The sequence below is a fragment of the Glossina fuscipes genome, unplaced genomic scaffold, assembly GCF_014805625.2.
Source record: "Glossina fuscipes isolate IAEA_lab_2018 unplaced genomic scaffold, Yale_Gfus_2 27, whole genome shotgun sequence".
In the NCBI taxonomy this organism is placed as follows: domain Eukaryota; kingdom Metazoa; phylum Arthropoda; class Insecta; order Diptera; family Glossinidae; genus Glossina; species Glossina fuscipes.
The window spans coordinates 5,444,563-5,459,610 of NW_023998422.1; the positions used below are offsets into that span (position 1 = coordinate 5,444,563).

The 15,048-nt window shown below is 33.5% G+C and overlaps 1 long non-coding RNA gene across 1 annotated transcript in view; it reads right to left on the bottom strand.

Annotated features, from left to right (window-relative positions):
• Nucleotides 1-1,870: 1,870 nt before the first annotated feature.
• LOC119635947 overlaps nt 1,871-15,048 on the bottom strand; it is a 70,574-nt gene continuing 57,396 nt past the window's right edge. Inside the window, exons 2-3 of the long non-coding RNA XR_005247109.1 lie at nt 7,996-8,097; nt 1,871-1,950 (exon numbers count right to left, since the gene is read on the bottom strand). This is a non-coding gene — a long non-coding RNA (uncharacterized LOC119635947). The remainder of the gene's footprint in view (nt 1,951-7,995; nt 8,098-15,048) is intronic.

A 15,048-nucleotide genomic window follows, 5' to 3' on the forward strand; every position in this document is an offset into this window, starting at 1 on the left:
AGCCTAAACTAAACGAAGCGTAAAAATAGAATTCAATTAAGGTTAAATTTCAGCCAAAGATAAATATAGATTTTCTTAAATTTTCTTCCAAACTCTCTCACACCACATAAATAACTTAATGATCACTTTACTTAGAAATGAGATCAATTTCAATTTATGGAACATTAAAGGTCACTAGAACAAGCAAATGAAATTTAACACTTTACTAGAGTTTCACTTACAAGACAACGAAAAATAATATATATATATATAAGAAAAAATTCACAAGAGCGGCTACCATGCCTTGTGCCCAACATAATGAAAACAATGTTCAAAATTGAAAACAAAATAAATTTTTATCCACGCACTACATATGTAGTGAGCATGCATGAGTAGAAGAAACATTTCTGACTAAAGTGAAATGAAAATAATGAAAACATAAACGTACTTATAACGTTGTTGTTATACTTATTGCAAAGGCACACATGTATATCTCATGCATACATACGTACATGTGAGAGATATTATTAGTGATTGGACATTGTATGATCAACTTTGGTATAGTTAGTTAGTTATCTTCAGCTGCATCTAGCATTGTTCACAAGATGTTCATAAAATACTTGTGTGGGTTTCTTACGAATGACTACGCATTATGGCGAATAAATTGGATTAAAATGCATGCACAGTAGACAAACGAGCGCCTATATGTATACATATGCATACATAACCGTAAGCAAGCCAACCATTCAGTCAGTCAGTCAGTCAGTCAGTCAGTCAGTCAGTCAGCCAACTCTATATATTGAGGGTGTCATTGCAGCAGTCTTTGTAGTTGTAATTTATTACATTTTACTCAGACATCATCACACACACACGCAGGGACTGTTTGTCTTTATATTAAAGACTGGCGTAAGCATGACTTCATTTCGAAAGGTTTAACCGCAAGAGATGCGCAGTTTACTTAATAATGAATTTATGAATGGGAATATTTTTAATGTGATAATGGCTTTCAACATACAAACATACAGAAAAGAAACGCAAAATAAAAATAAACACGAACAATGAAGTAAGCCCTTTAAAAATCTTAAAATCTAAGTATTATAGAAACCAAATGTAGGACAGAGCATAACAACGCTCTCCAATGGGGACGACATCCCCTATATGTGTAACACGGCGACAGTTCAGAAAGAAGAGATAGAGAGCCTGCCGAGTACCTGTATGCCCAATCGGTAAAAGTTTTGCCTATACCCACTGAGCACTCATCACATCCGCGATCAAAAGAAACTCTAACGCGAAGACGGATCTTGTGGACGCGATTCATACCTTCTCAGTTATTCATGTGGATCGCATATGGGACATTGGTGCGAGTGATTCTGACCTTAGATCAGGTGTGCCTTATGCATGATCCACGAATTTGTATTTCGTTAATCATGACAAATAGTAAGAGAAAATTCAAGAACCATATAAACTTCGTACGAGGTAATTGACTATCATTCGCTTAGTTTATTGTCAATTCGATTCACATAATTCGTGGAACATAAGGGGGAGGTTATTAACGATCCTCTTGCTTTTAACTATTCGCGGACGCGTTTAATAAATCAAACGTAACAGATGTTCACCGAAAATAAAAAAAACCATTGCGTAGGGACGGAGGATTTCTACTTTACAATGCCACATGTGCTTTAGCACCCCATTGCCAAAACGGTTTTTTTTTTCTCGACGGCTTATGTCTATAATGTTATAGTGAGTCTTTGATCGTATCGAAATTATTAAAGTTCCACGCTTTTTGTTCACGATTTTTATGATCTTACATATAGCACTATTGCGATCAATATCACTCTTGAAGCACACTCATTTGACGAACTCTCAGCTTTCTATGTAAGTTTTTCCTTACCTTAAGAATTCCGGTTAAAGACGAGCAGATATTGAATTAATTTAAAACACTTCTGTCTATCGTGTGGATTGTGATGAACACTACAAATATTACAAACGGAATGGAAAAATTAATACACTTCACCTTTTGGATAACAAGCATAAAAAGTATAATATGTGTGTCACTGTGCTATGATAACGTGAAAATGAAGCAAAACAGACGTTTTATTTATTAATGATAAGCAAATCGTATAACACAACATATAAGATAAGTTCACTCACTTGGGGCTACAAATGCAGACTTACTACATAGCGTTGCAATAAATTTGCTAAATTTGAAGAGATTGCGTTCAAATATTGAGCGTAAGCATAACATGAACAAGTAGTTGTGCGTACATCTTAATAGCAGATAAGAGACGAGTTTAAATGAGGAAACGAGAAACGAAAATTTTCATTTTATGTGAGAGATGCTTCTCAGATTGTGCATAAATCGTTGAAAATCTTTGATGGAGACTTGAAAACAATTCAAATCGAAGCAATTAACTTCGACGAAGTGAATAACTATCGTGGAATTTTAATAGGTCTGCGAAGAGATTTATTTTGCAATAACTCAATAAAGTCCTAATAGCCAGACACGAGAAAGTGAACGTAGATTAAATCAACAAATTATATATAGATCGAGGTAGTGCTAAGATTATCTCCACCTAGTTATTTAAATCAAAGGGACATAATCTTTTCTGAGAAGTAATGCTTCGTAATGCTTTTCTTAAACTTCTTTTAGACGGACTGATGATTATAACTTGGAAACGTGAAAAGTAGGAGAAAATGCAGTCAATATTTTAAACTTGGAATTGACTAAAAAGAGATTCCTTATGACTTTACCAACCGACAACCTATTAAACGGCTTTTAATCGCCGAGACCTATTAATAGGCTAGACCGATAATAGGCTTTTTTTCATCGACGCTTGCCACACGACAGCTTACTAATCGGTTGTTTAACGCCGACATCTACCGACCGATAGCTTAGCTTATTGAAGGGGTTTCTGTCGCCGGGGCTTACCGACCGATAACCAATTGATCGACATTTTGTCGCTGATGCTTGCCGCACGACAATTTATTAGTCGGTTGTTTGTTGCCGGTACCCACCGAACGATAGCTTAGGTTATTAATCGGTTTTTGTCGCCGACGCTTACCGACCGATAGCTTAGCTTATTAATCGGTTTTCGTGGTTCTAAAGAATTCCAATAGATAAAGTAAATACAATTTAGCGCTAATGTTACGAAAATAGAAGACTTTATTATACATAATAATCCTTATAATAACAGAAAAGCAAACAACTGCCTGGGAGTTCAAGGAAAACACGGATATTTCGTGCGATACTTCAAAGGGAAATAGAGCCGACGCCAGGGAGAAAATGCCACTTGGAGGGCGGCCATCAGAGTGTTAATATTTCAACTAGGCCAACCTTGAAAAATTACGGCGATGATAGGGGGAATGATAGGCAAAAGAAACCCTTAACGACGTGAGCAATGATGAGCAAAAAAATAATCTGAATATTTAACACTTGAGGAATGACGAGTCCAAAGGAAAGCAACATAAATTCAATATTTAAAACTTCGGAAGTGATAAGTAAAAAGCAAGCTATTCACTATTTAAAATTTTTGAAATGGCGACTAAAACTAGAATCTTCGAAGTATAAAGTTTGGGAAGTGATGAGTAATAACAGCTTAGGAAGTGGTGCTCGTAATATTTACATCTACGAACTTACTGAGACCAAAGTTAAATGTGAGAACATTGTAAATGGCGAGCAAACAGAGTGTTGCGAATAATGAGGAGTGAAAGAAAAGTGTTCGCAATGCTTCGATCCTGGCAAAACCAAGATGGAGGCAAAATAGATCTTCAGTATCCCAACCTTGTCAAAACTAATATTTTGCAAGCTGGCATATACAGAAGTCAATCAAAATAGCATTAGCTTGCTACTATGATTTTGCCTAATACAATTATTCTTTTTCTTCTTCATCATAAAGCATAAAAAATTGAACATTGCTACCACATAAAGTTTATACTTTTCATGAAAAGTTTTACATAGGGTGAAATACGAAGAACACACCACACGACGTATGGACGTATATACACAATGTGGTGAAAATTCTCTATTGCAAATATATGCTTCAAATCACTTTTCTGAATAAATTTTTAAATAATTAAAAAAATTAAAATTGCTTAGTTAAAGCTTCATTTTTTATAAGAATATTCCTAGGAGCGTTTTGCCGAGCGATGGGATTGCAAAATTGATCGACAACACTTTTCCAGATTCATGAAGTGTTATAACTCCAAGATACTATTTACAAACAATTTTTCTAAAAATATGTTAAAATTTGTACAATTTTTGAACAACACGATCGAGAAAATGATCGGATCTAATTCATTTTCAATACTCCTCGATGTCTCAATCTATCACTTTCATTCTCATACTTCGAAAAAATTAAATGATAATTTGGGCAAAAAATGCACAACCAGACATCAAACGGACAGACAGACGAACAGACAAGCACTCATACACACACTTCGAAGATGTGATTCTGAATCGATTGGCTTAGGAAACGTGAATCTATTTCAAGTTTCGAATCTGTTTGCCGGCTGTTAGGCCTAAACTTAACATAGCCTTACTATAGATGGTGTAGTTAGGTTTTTAAAAATTTTATTTAAACCTAGTCAACGCATATTGCTTTTCTATAAAGAATTTCCTGGCAAGACTTGCTTAAGGCCAATTAAATCGTTGAACACTAACTATTTATTGGAATTGCGTTCATATTTGCATGTTCCTCTTTCAAAAGTCATCAATCAATCATTTACTCAACGTCTGGTTTATTCGGTTTAATTCAAAATGTAATTTTTACTTCATTTTTCTGCAAAATGTTATGAATGTTATACAAGGTGTGCAGGAAATAATTTTCAAGTTGCTGTGAAAAATTCCGAATTCTCGCCAGAAGAGTTAATTTCATTTTAAATAGCAGTTGGCCACAATAGAAATTTTGTTGATTCGAGCCTAGAAAGCATGAATAGATGGAGAATTGCTTTGACAATGAACGCAATGAATAACCACAAAGATTAACTTAAGATAGTTGATTGCAAGTGTTGTGCAACATGGACATGCAAACACATACATATGCATGTACTAAAGTGACAAAGAGACAGAGGCATACAATAAACAATTAATGGCAAAGCGAAACGGGATGGAAACGAATGAAAAACAAAAAAAAAAAAAAAAAAGAAGAAAAAGAAAAAGAAAACCAGAAACATTTTTGAAAAAAGATCAATTTATAGACGCATACTGTATGCATGTATGCATGTATGTATGTATATGTGCGTCATTGCATGCAACTTGATTGGCAAAATTGGCAAGGATCATAAAGAGTTGGACAAATGCTTGAAATTATTGCAGGTGGTCTACTATGGGGAAAAGACAAACGGACGGACGGACGGACAGACAATACTATAGAATGCTCGATAACTGTAGAAAACAAACAAACAACAACAACCAGAAAACTTGAAGACATTTCAAATGCAGAAGGTGCAAGGAAATCGCACCGTCAACCGACACACAAACGCATATATAGATGTAATACGTGTGTTAGTTAAGTAAGTGTGCGTTGTATCTATTCAAGCAAAACACTGCAGGCGGTAATTTGTGAACATGAACTTCTTTTACATGTGTGTGATTTAATGTATATACAACTATGCATCTACACATACGCCTGTGCAACGGCTAGCATATGATTGCCCACAAATGCGTTGGCAGTCTGAAGGAAAAGTATATGTAAAAGAAAACTAAAGTCACACAATTTGATGTCATTTATAATTTAATGGTTTAAAGTCTGTGTGTTTTTTTTTCGAGCCTTTGCTGTTGTTATTGGTGCTGCTGCTGGTGCCACTGCTGCCGGTTAGATTGGCGTGGAAAGTATGGTGAAAGATATTACTAAACACATATTTACGAGATATCTACTAGCACTTGTGCATACGTACATACGTACTCGTACAATTTTATTCATCACATTTACACATGCTAAAGCAACTTTTCATTTTTTCCTACATATATATATATATATATATATATATATATATATATATATATATACGTTTTCCTATATATATATATATGTATTTTTTTTCTTACTTAATGTTGTGTATTACGGCCACACAAGGTCATTGCTGTTGCTTGGCTTAGGTTACATTGAGGTCAAAGTTTATTTAGAAAAACATTATTGTTTCTCTTTTGCATTTATTTGTCATTTGACCAAATTTATAAACAACTAAATGAATAACAAAAAAAAAAAAAACAAAATGTTAATGAAAGTTGGTTTGTTTGTTTGTTTTTTTTTTCTTCTTACATTATTTAAAAAAAAAAAATGAAGAAAATAAAGAACATATGACCCAGTTTTACCGTAAGCAGTTCAAACTAGAATAAAGACATTCCGAGACGGTCGGTAAGTGGATATGTGGGTAGTATTGGTTTTTGCATACTTTCTACATAATTGCGTAGATCAGCCACTCAACTATGTGTTAGAATAACTTTACTATCTTACCAATAAATGCTGTACGTGGTTACTGTCAGATTTACTCTAAATAAAATTGAATTTACTTCAGTTTATAATAATAATTCTACTCATATTTGCTGGCTATACGTTTTTAAGATTAAGCGGACATGGAAAAAACAAATCTTGTTGTCTTCAATATCTCGGTTAGATTTTGAATACAACATCAAATTTCTTGGCAGGAAAAAGCTTGTCAAAGAGCAACATGTAGTCTAACTGTGGTTTTCTTCTTTCTTATGCTGCTTGAGGGAGCAACTTTTATAAGGTCGAAATTCCAATATTCACTAAATACACTAGATAGACTTGTAAGCTGACATTAAAAGTCGCATGCGACTTACGATATATTTTTAAAGTCAAATGAAATAACTATTGTGCGCATGGAGCAAACATACAAAATACTTAATCTATACAAATGCATTTCTGGCTATCATGACAAAGAGCTATACACGTGCTTTGGTTCGCTGTCCCACTTGCCTTTTTTTTAACAAAACAATAATAAGTTAGTCACGATTTTCTAAATTTTGACGCATACTTTTTGTCGGTTAAGTACCTCGAAATTCGACATCTCCGAAATGACGAAAGCCTCATAGTCCAATAGTCCTTTGTATTGCAAAGATTTAATTTTTCCTTTACCGGTTTAATGCAGACGTCTTGGTCTATTTTTATACCCATCAACGGACTGTGGAGGGTGCATTCATTTTACCAAATCGTTTCAGAGACTCTACAAAGTAAATATATTCTCGATCAGTATCGAATAAGAATTAACCTTGTCCGTCTGTCCATCTGTGAAATATCTGTTGACAACATTCCTTCTGAAGCCATTGATTGGCAATTTTGCAGGAACATTGGAAATTCTTGCACCCAGGTTGGTACTGAAAATGGTCTAAATCGGTTGACAGTATCACGTAAACTGACAACAACTTTATTTTATTTTAAAAGGAATAAATTATTGATTTTTCACTGGTTACTGGTAAACTACGGCAGATAAATCTACAAAAATTTGAACGAACATTCTAAGAGTAGTGCTGTAATATCTACATAAAAAGGGGGAAATTAGCCACGCCTACCCAATATTATAATGTATTAAATTTCAATGTTTTTTTCAATACCTGTATAATGCTCAAAAGCAAGTTCCAAGGGCCCCACAAAGTATATATATTTTTAGCCAGTTTCAGATTCTGAATGCACCTAACCATGTCCGTCTGTTCGTCTGTCCAATGGTGTAGTATCGTCCCCAAAAATGAAGATATCGCCTACAAGTTTGCGTAAAAGTTTGAAAAAGACCTAAACCGATAAAATGACACGCGTATAACGCCCATATCCTCCTGCTATAAACACAGTCAGTAACTTTGCTTTCCATGTTTTTCACTCATTATTCATAAACTGCAACAAAAAGCCCATATAAATTTCACTTTTATTCCGAATATAGAAAAAATCGGTGGTACCAGCCCAATACTATAAAGTATGAACATTTAGTTCTTATCCGTTTGTTTAGGGTAACGGGGATAAAGAAAAAAATTCAATCACTACCGAATATCATTTTCTTACTTACTTTAACTTGTTTTCATCTCAGCGTAGAAGATTCCAATTGACATTTCCAAATGTCCAATCATGCTGAAAATTTGCACACGGCTTTCGTTCCGATGAGGGCGCACTGTCAAGTATAGGCATAAAAAAGAGAAAAAATAACTTTTTTATATGATTTATTATTTATTACATCTATAAAAATATTGCTACCGAATTTTATCATCTTATCAGCATCCAACTTAAATATCTAAGGGTCGTTAGAATGACACGAACTTATCAATTGAACTATCACTAGTGAGTGCAGCGAGAGTCATAACTTATCCTATTTTAATGTTTCTCAAGGGAGTTTGCAGTTTGCCGGATGTTGTCGTACTAAACGCCCTCACTGGCATAAAGCATAGAAAAGCTCACAGCCGTAAATATTTGTTTTCCTTTCGATATTGAGGATTCCCCACGTTCCGACAATGCATTTTAAAATTTGACATATTCTTGCTAATGTTTTGTTCTTCATATTCGAGATTTCGACTACAAATAATGTTGAAACGATGTTACAATTGATATGCAAGTAAGGTGGATGGTGCTACTTTTTCGATTTCTTTCGTCAATTTTCTATTTAATTTTCTATAAATTTTTTCTAATGTATTTATCAAACTCAATCATTTCACTTTTATCATTTTTTTAGTTTTGGCTGAGTTTTTTAACATAGTTTTTTTCCACATTGTTTACCTTTTTCATTTAAAAGTGCCGAATAAAAAAAAACAGGCATCAATTCATTAACGTTCAAAATCGCACTTATGCTTATTTTTCCGTTATTTCTAAAGCATACTTTTAGGCTTGATAGTTTTGATAAAGCAAATTTCGAAAAAAAACAAAAACAAACATCGCAGACTCAAACCTAATTGGCTTCCCAATAAACCTTTAAGCAGCCAAATGGTTGTTTACATATTGAAAATAAACCGACACGCAATCAAATGAATCACTCAGACGACAGCCAAAAATGTTAATTAAATTTACAATTTTATTAACTGGGTTATGCCGACAAATATACGCATATTCTATGCTTTTTTTTATATAGATGCTTTACATTTCGATGATGTTTTCACCAATTTTTACGAGCATTCGCCATCCTGGATTTCCCTCATATACGTGCATTTAAATGAATTTAAATGTTTAAATGAATGAATGTGTGTGCATTTTTTAACAAAATAAACGGTTGAATTGAAAAAGGGAAGCTAGTAAATGCAGCGATGCCGCCCTATTTCCACAGAGAGGGTTTATATAAACAGAAATTGATCAATCAATTTAAAATTTATTCTTTTAGGTAACTTGAATTCACTAAGGGACTTCAATTTATTTATTTATTCATTTTTTTTTTTTTTCAATGACTTAGACACTATTATTTAATTTCAGTTTCAATAAGATAAAATAAATTAATTTTCCTTTATTTATATCTGTTTCGGACGGCACATGTTCGAATTGTTAAATATATGTAACGCATGCAAACACATGAATGATCGATGCAAACATATCGATCTGTCTATCTGTTGATTGTCTGTCTGCTGTAACCACAAGCAAAACTTGTAAAAAAAATTATTTTTGAAAACCAATCTTTGTCTTGAAATGTTCTGCTTTACTCTTTAGACTGAGGCTACGAAGTCTATGAGATCTGTCTATGTTTTGTCCCACAATCCCAAATTTGTTCTTCATTCCAGTTTAGAAACATAAATTGGATATTTTCCCTTAGTAAAATTTCCGCCATAACTTGAAAAAGCAGGTATGATTTGAGAAATATACGGTATATGTTATATATGTCATAATATAAGATATCCTTTGCTACACATTTACCTCAAGTATCGTATCGTATGCAAGCGACTCGTATTAAAAGATGCGACCAAAACTGCATATAACTTCTTTTCTGTCCATTCTTCGTCTAAGTAGCAGTAATTAAGTCTCGCCGTTCTGGACTAAAATGAGAATGCAAAAGCAATTTCTTTATACCCAACACCACCTGTAGTATATATGTATAGTACATTAAGTTTGTCCGGATTTATGAAACAGAAGTGAAAAGCACTTGGTATAGAGCCAACTTTTATTATACCGACCGATTTAGAATTGCTTTCGTTTGTCCGTCTGTCTTCTTTTGTTTTATTCAACCTACAGGCCGCAGTTTCTGAGATATTTTGACGAAATTCGATACACTGACGAGTTTTTTGACTAGAAATGAACGCTATTGAAAATAGCTCCGAACGGAGGTCCTTATTTTCGACCACTCCACATATAAAGCCTTATTTCCAAAAATCGTTATATGAGTAACTGTATTAAGCGAAGTGATGGGGGGCAACCAAGTGTGGGCCACGTTCCTCCTTAGTGCGTTCATATGTTTAGATTAAAAAAATATAAGATGAAATGAATGTTCAAAAATTTATAGAATCATCTCTGCACATTTGCCCATTATTTAGAAATTTTCCTTTTTCAGAGAGGTTTTCCTTATTACTATAGGGGAAGAAATAAAAAAAATTTTTTTCTTTTCCTTTCCAATTGAAATGAAACAAGCAAGAAAATTATATGCGTAGTCGATTTTTTTCCATTCTTGTGTAGACACTGTGGAATCAGTTATAGAATATAGTTATAGAATACACCTGCAAAACGTTATCATTGTATGGATTGTAGTGGAAGAAATTATGACTGAGCAAAATCTCAAGAGGTGACGATGTTGATTATTGAAGTTTTACAGTAAGCATACGGTTTAAATAAGTTGGCTTATCTTCATTACGAATATGTACGTAGGAACATCCAATGGGTTCGGGAAATTTGAAGTCATGTCATATCTGCATTTTTGCGAAGAGAAAAATGTTTACTGCGGGCTTCACAAAGACGTACAGACGGAGAGATTGATGCTAATCAAGAATACATGCCCCTTATATAGGTCCTATGAATCGCTTCCGCAAACGTTTTGACAAAACGAATATATCGCCATCCTCTTCAGCGATAAATCTAGAAACGTTTGCAAAAGAATGCACTCAAAGAACCTTTTGAACATTTTTCTGATAATAGATATAAATGAACATTAATTTTGGTATTAGTTAATTTCACGCTATTTACGTCTTGATTAAATTAATTAAATTCGTACTTTGTAGTGAAGTGTAGTACGAGCAATGTTGTACAAATTTAAACAAAATTCTCATTGCTTTTATAGCTTAAATAATTTCTTTAAAAAGGGTAATAGAAACTTTATTCATCTTTAGCTGATTGATTGGATAAGAAGCATACAAGAGGCACGAAGCTGTCTGCTGGGATAAGAAAAACTATTCTTATCCTTCCTATTAGTAACAGTGCTTTTCAAATTGAATATAACTCTCTCTCTCGTATGCTATACCGATCACCAAAAAATGGGATAGAGACGGCGTCCCTCCAGGCGTGCTCTACCAGGAAAGCCTATATATGAGATTCGCCCCTTCTCTTCGTAGATCGAAAACATTGCGTTTATGCATAAATCTAATGCGCTTTAAATTAGTTCCAAATGTTTCGAATTTTTCAGTGAAATCCTCTTGTCGTTAAGTAAGAATCGACGAAAGTCTCGCTTCGATCGATAGCAATGGATGATGTCAACAAACCGAGAAACAGTTTGGAGATGAAAATCCTTTGAAAAATTACCATAAATGCATACTTGCTTAGCGCTCCTTTGCCGCTTACGAGGCATGTCTATCTATGTGTTTTGGAGTGCATTCTTCACAAATAAAAAGGCGAACTACCTCGGAAACTTACATTTTTTATTCGTAGTCAAAATTTAATTTTAATGCACCGCACCTTACGTATGACTACAAAAGTCTATAGCCCATACTTGTGATACGAAGGTATACTTGCACCAGATTTGGGGAAACCCGTCAATCGTCGCAGTCGCAAAAATGAAGGCAGCGAGTTGAAATTTGACGCAAGTGTTCCGTAATCGATTAAGAATACGAGGTTAAAAAGAGAGAGAGAGGGTGTTTACAAACTCGTTCACAACGCAGAAGGGATTAAAACATCCTCAGAGAGCATCAATAATTTTGCATATTTTCGTCACAAAGTGGCTCTGAATCGACCTGAGCTTGTCTGTCCATCCACTTATGTTGTTTTCTTGTGTTCAACCTAAAGGCTACAATTTAAGAAATAATTTGATGAAATTTGGCGGACTAACAACTTTTGACCTAAACACGAGAGCTATTAAAAATGATTCGAATCAAACCACTCTCGATATAATGTCTCATTTTGAAAAGTCATTGCATCAAAACTGCAGGGTTGTGTATGGTATTTAAAGGTGGGTCGTGGTCCAGTATAGTGCTGTTAATATGCAGCACTTAAAATTCACCAATTCTTGTAATACAAGGGTATATTAAGTTTGTGCAAATGTATGCGACACTCAGAAGAACTTGAGAGCGATCCATCTTTTACTATACCGATCGATTCAGAGTCACTTTTCCAATCAATTTCAGCTTGTTTGTCTGTCCTTACGTCTGTTTGCTTGCATTTGAACTACCGAACGCAACTTTTAAGATATTCTGATGAGACTTGGTACACCGACATGACTTGACCCAAAGATGAGCTCTATTAAAACTGGTTCGGATCGCAGGGTATGTTTTTATTGGTTTGTTTGTCCGCATAAATGTTTATGAAGAAAACATATTCCAGGAGCTAATTACTACATTGACAGTTAATAAAATTGGAAATACGGCTGTTCGAGATACACTAAAGGTATATATAATTTTTTTGCATATTATAAGTTGACCTTTGATCTGCCAAGTGAATAGGCCTCTTTCGATTCGTACTAAAAATGAGAGGAAGGCATGTTACTTTTCGTGTAAGAGAAGTATTGAACTAATTTGATTTTTTCCAATATATAATGAAGTGTAGTAAAAATCGTGGGCGTTTTTTCTTTTAGCGATTGTGAAATGCATCGTTACTGTTTCGAGCTATTAATGCAGATGCATATGTATGCAATTTGTGCAAGGCATGAGTAAATTTTGCTATTACTATGTATTCATTAGATACTTTTCGTAAATATTCATAAGAATCTTATGCCAAGAGAAAGAGAAAAATAGAGAGAGAGAGAGAGGGAGAGAGAGAGAGAGAGAGAGTAGAAAAAACTCACCACACTCAGTATGAACTATGGACAACGGTTATTAGAGGAGTTTATTGATTTGGTAGAGCTCAGTTGAGTTTAACGTCAACAGGTGTTAAAAACGTATACATCAAAATCGCGCAGTAACGATCCAGCCTTTAAAGCATTTAAGTGAAATTTATCAATGCAGACCAAACGGTTATAAATAAGTTTTCCTAGAAAATAGTTAATATCATTAAACCAGAAAAGAAACGATACCGCTTACCACGAATTAATTATAAGCTTAAAATAAATTGTGAGAATATCGGAAATAAAAGAAATTAAGTTTATCTTTTTCCATTAAAAGTGATTTTCGAAATAATTTCCTACCTTTAAAATTAATAAATTTTGCAAAAACCAGCCTTAAACTCTTCCTATTTTTTTTTTTTTTTTTTTTTTTTTTGGATTACTTTAAGCGACTACGGTTTGTTTTGAAGAAAATAATTCCCAGCCTAAGGTAAGTTAAATCAAATGTTAATATCTTTTTAACTTATAGAATATTTTAATAAGAATATATATATATATATATATATAAATATATACTTTCTGATTAATCTTTCTTCTACCTACGTAAATGCGTTAACATAATTTACCATTAAGCCAGAATGAAATGATTGGTATACTTCGAAAATCATTAGCTTGATCGTTTCGTATTACACTTACACTGCTTTACTCTTCTATAGTTGTCTCTTTCTATCTTTTGCTTATAATTTAAGGTTCACCTCTCTGCTTTACATGCAGGTATAAAACCAACTGTCAGCATTTGTAGTATAACACTCAAGCTGGTTTCTGTTATGCATTGGTAGTGGTAGATATTTTTAGTTGTTGTTGTTGTTGTTGTTGTTGTTGTTGTTAGTGTTTTACAACGCAACTCTTTACTCCCCCCTTTCGTATGCCTTTCACCTACAGAAATATACACCTATATATAATATATATACACACACACACACACACACACGCATATGTATATATATATTTTATTTTTTTATTGTTTTTCATATATATATTTTTCAACTACATTTTAGTCATTTTTCTATGTACGTGATAATGACGGCATTTTAATCCACACATCTCTGTACCGTTGACATATTTGAAAAGTTAAAAAAGTCTTTTAGATTTTAACTTTAATTTATTTTTAAAATTATGCACGCAATATATATATATATATATATATATATATATACGTACGTGTTGGCTGCTGATGAAATCTTTTAGATTTTTTTTTTTTTTTGTTTTTTCATTCCTTCATTTGTGTATGAAGTTGGCTTTCATTTTCATAACAAATAAATTTCCATTAATTACTTAAACTATTGGCGCCAGTCTAATAAATCTTAAAGTATATAACAGTTAGAAAAATATCGATATATCGTCTATCGTCTACTCAAAGGCTGTCTGTAGACATTGATATGCTGCCTGCTTGCCTGCCTGCCTGCCTGCTTGCAATACCTGTTCGGTATGTACCAGCATGAACTGTGCGAAGCAATTAAAAGAGAACGGGGGGAGGAAGGGGACGATGACGACGACGACGACAACGACGAGAAGAAGTAAACTTTATTTTATAATAACAAAAGAATATGAAAAAGAAACAAAGAAATTGTAATTTCTATATATGACAAAAACAATCATTAATTATATTGGAACACTTCCTAATGAGTGATTGTAAGGTTAGATAGATAGACAGATACTTACTCACATACATATTCTTTTTCCTTTATATGTGCAGTCGATTATTAAACAAAACAAATCTATATGTACTCGATAATAACGTTTCGTGACGAATGCTTAACTTAATGTATTCATACACATATATGTATATATGTATATATGTATAAAGACAGGAAAAATATAATTTTAACTTATGGCTTAAAAGCCGACCACAACTTTATTGTTCAAGCATTGAGTTTACTGACATTATACTATGGTAGAGGAGTTTAAAGATGT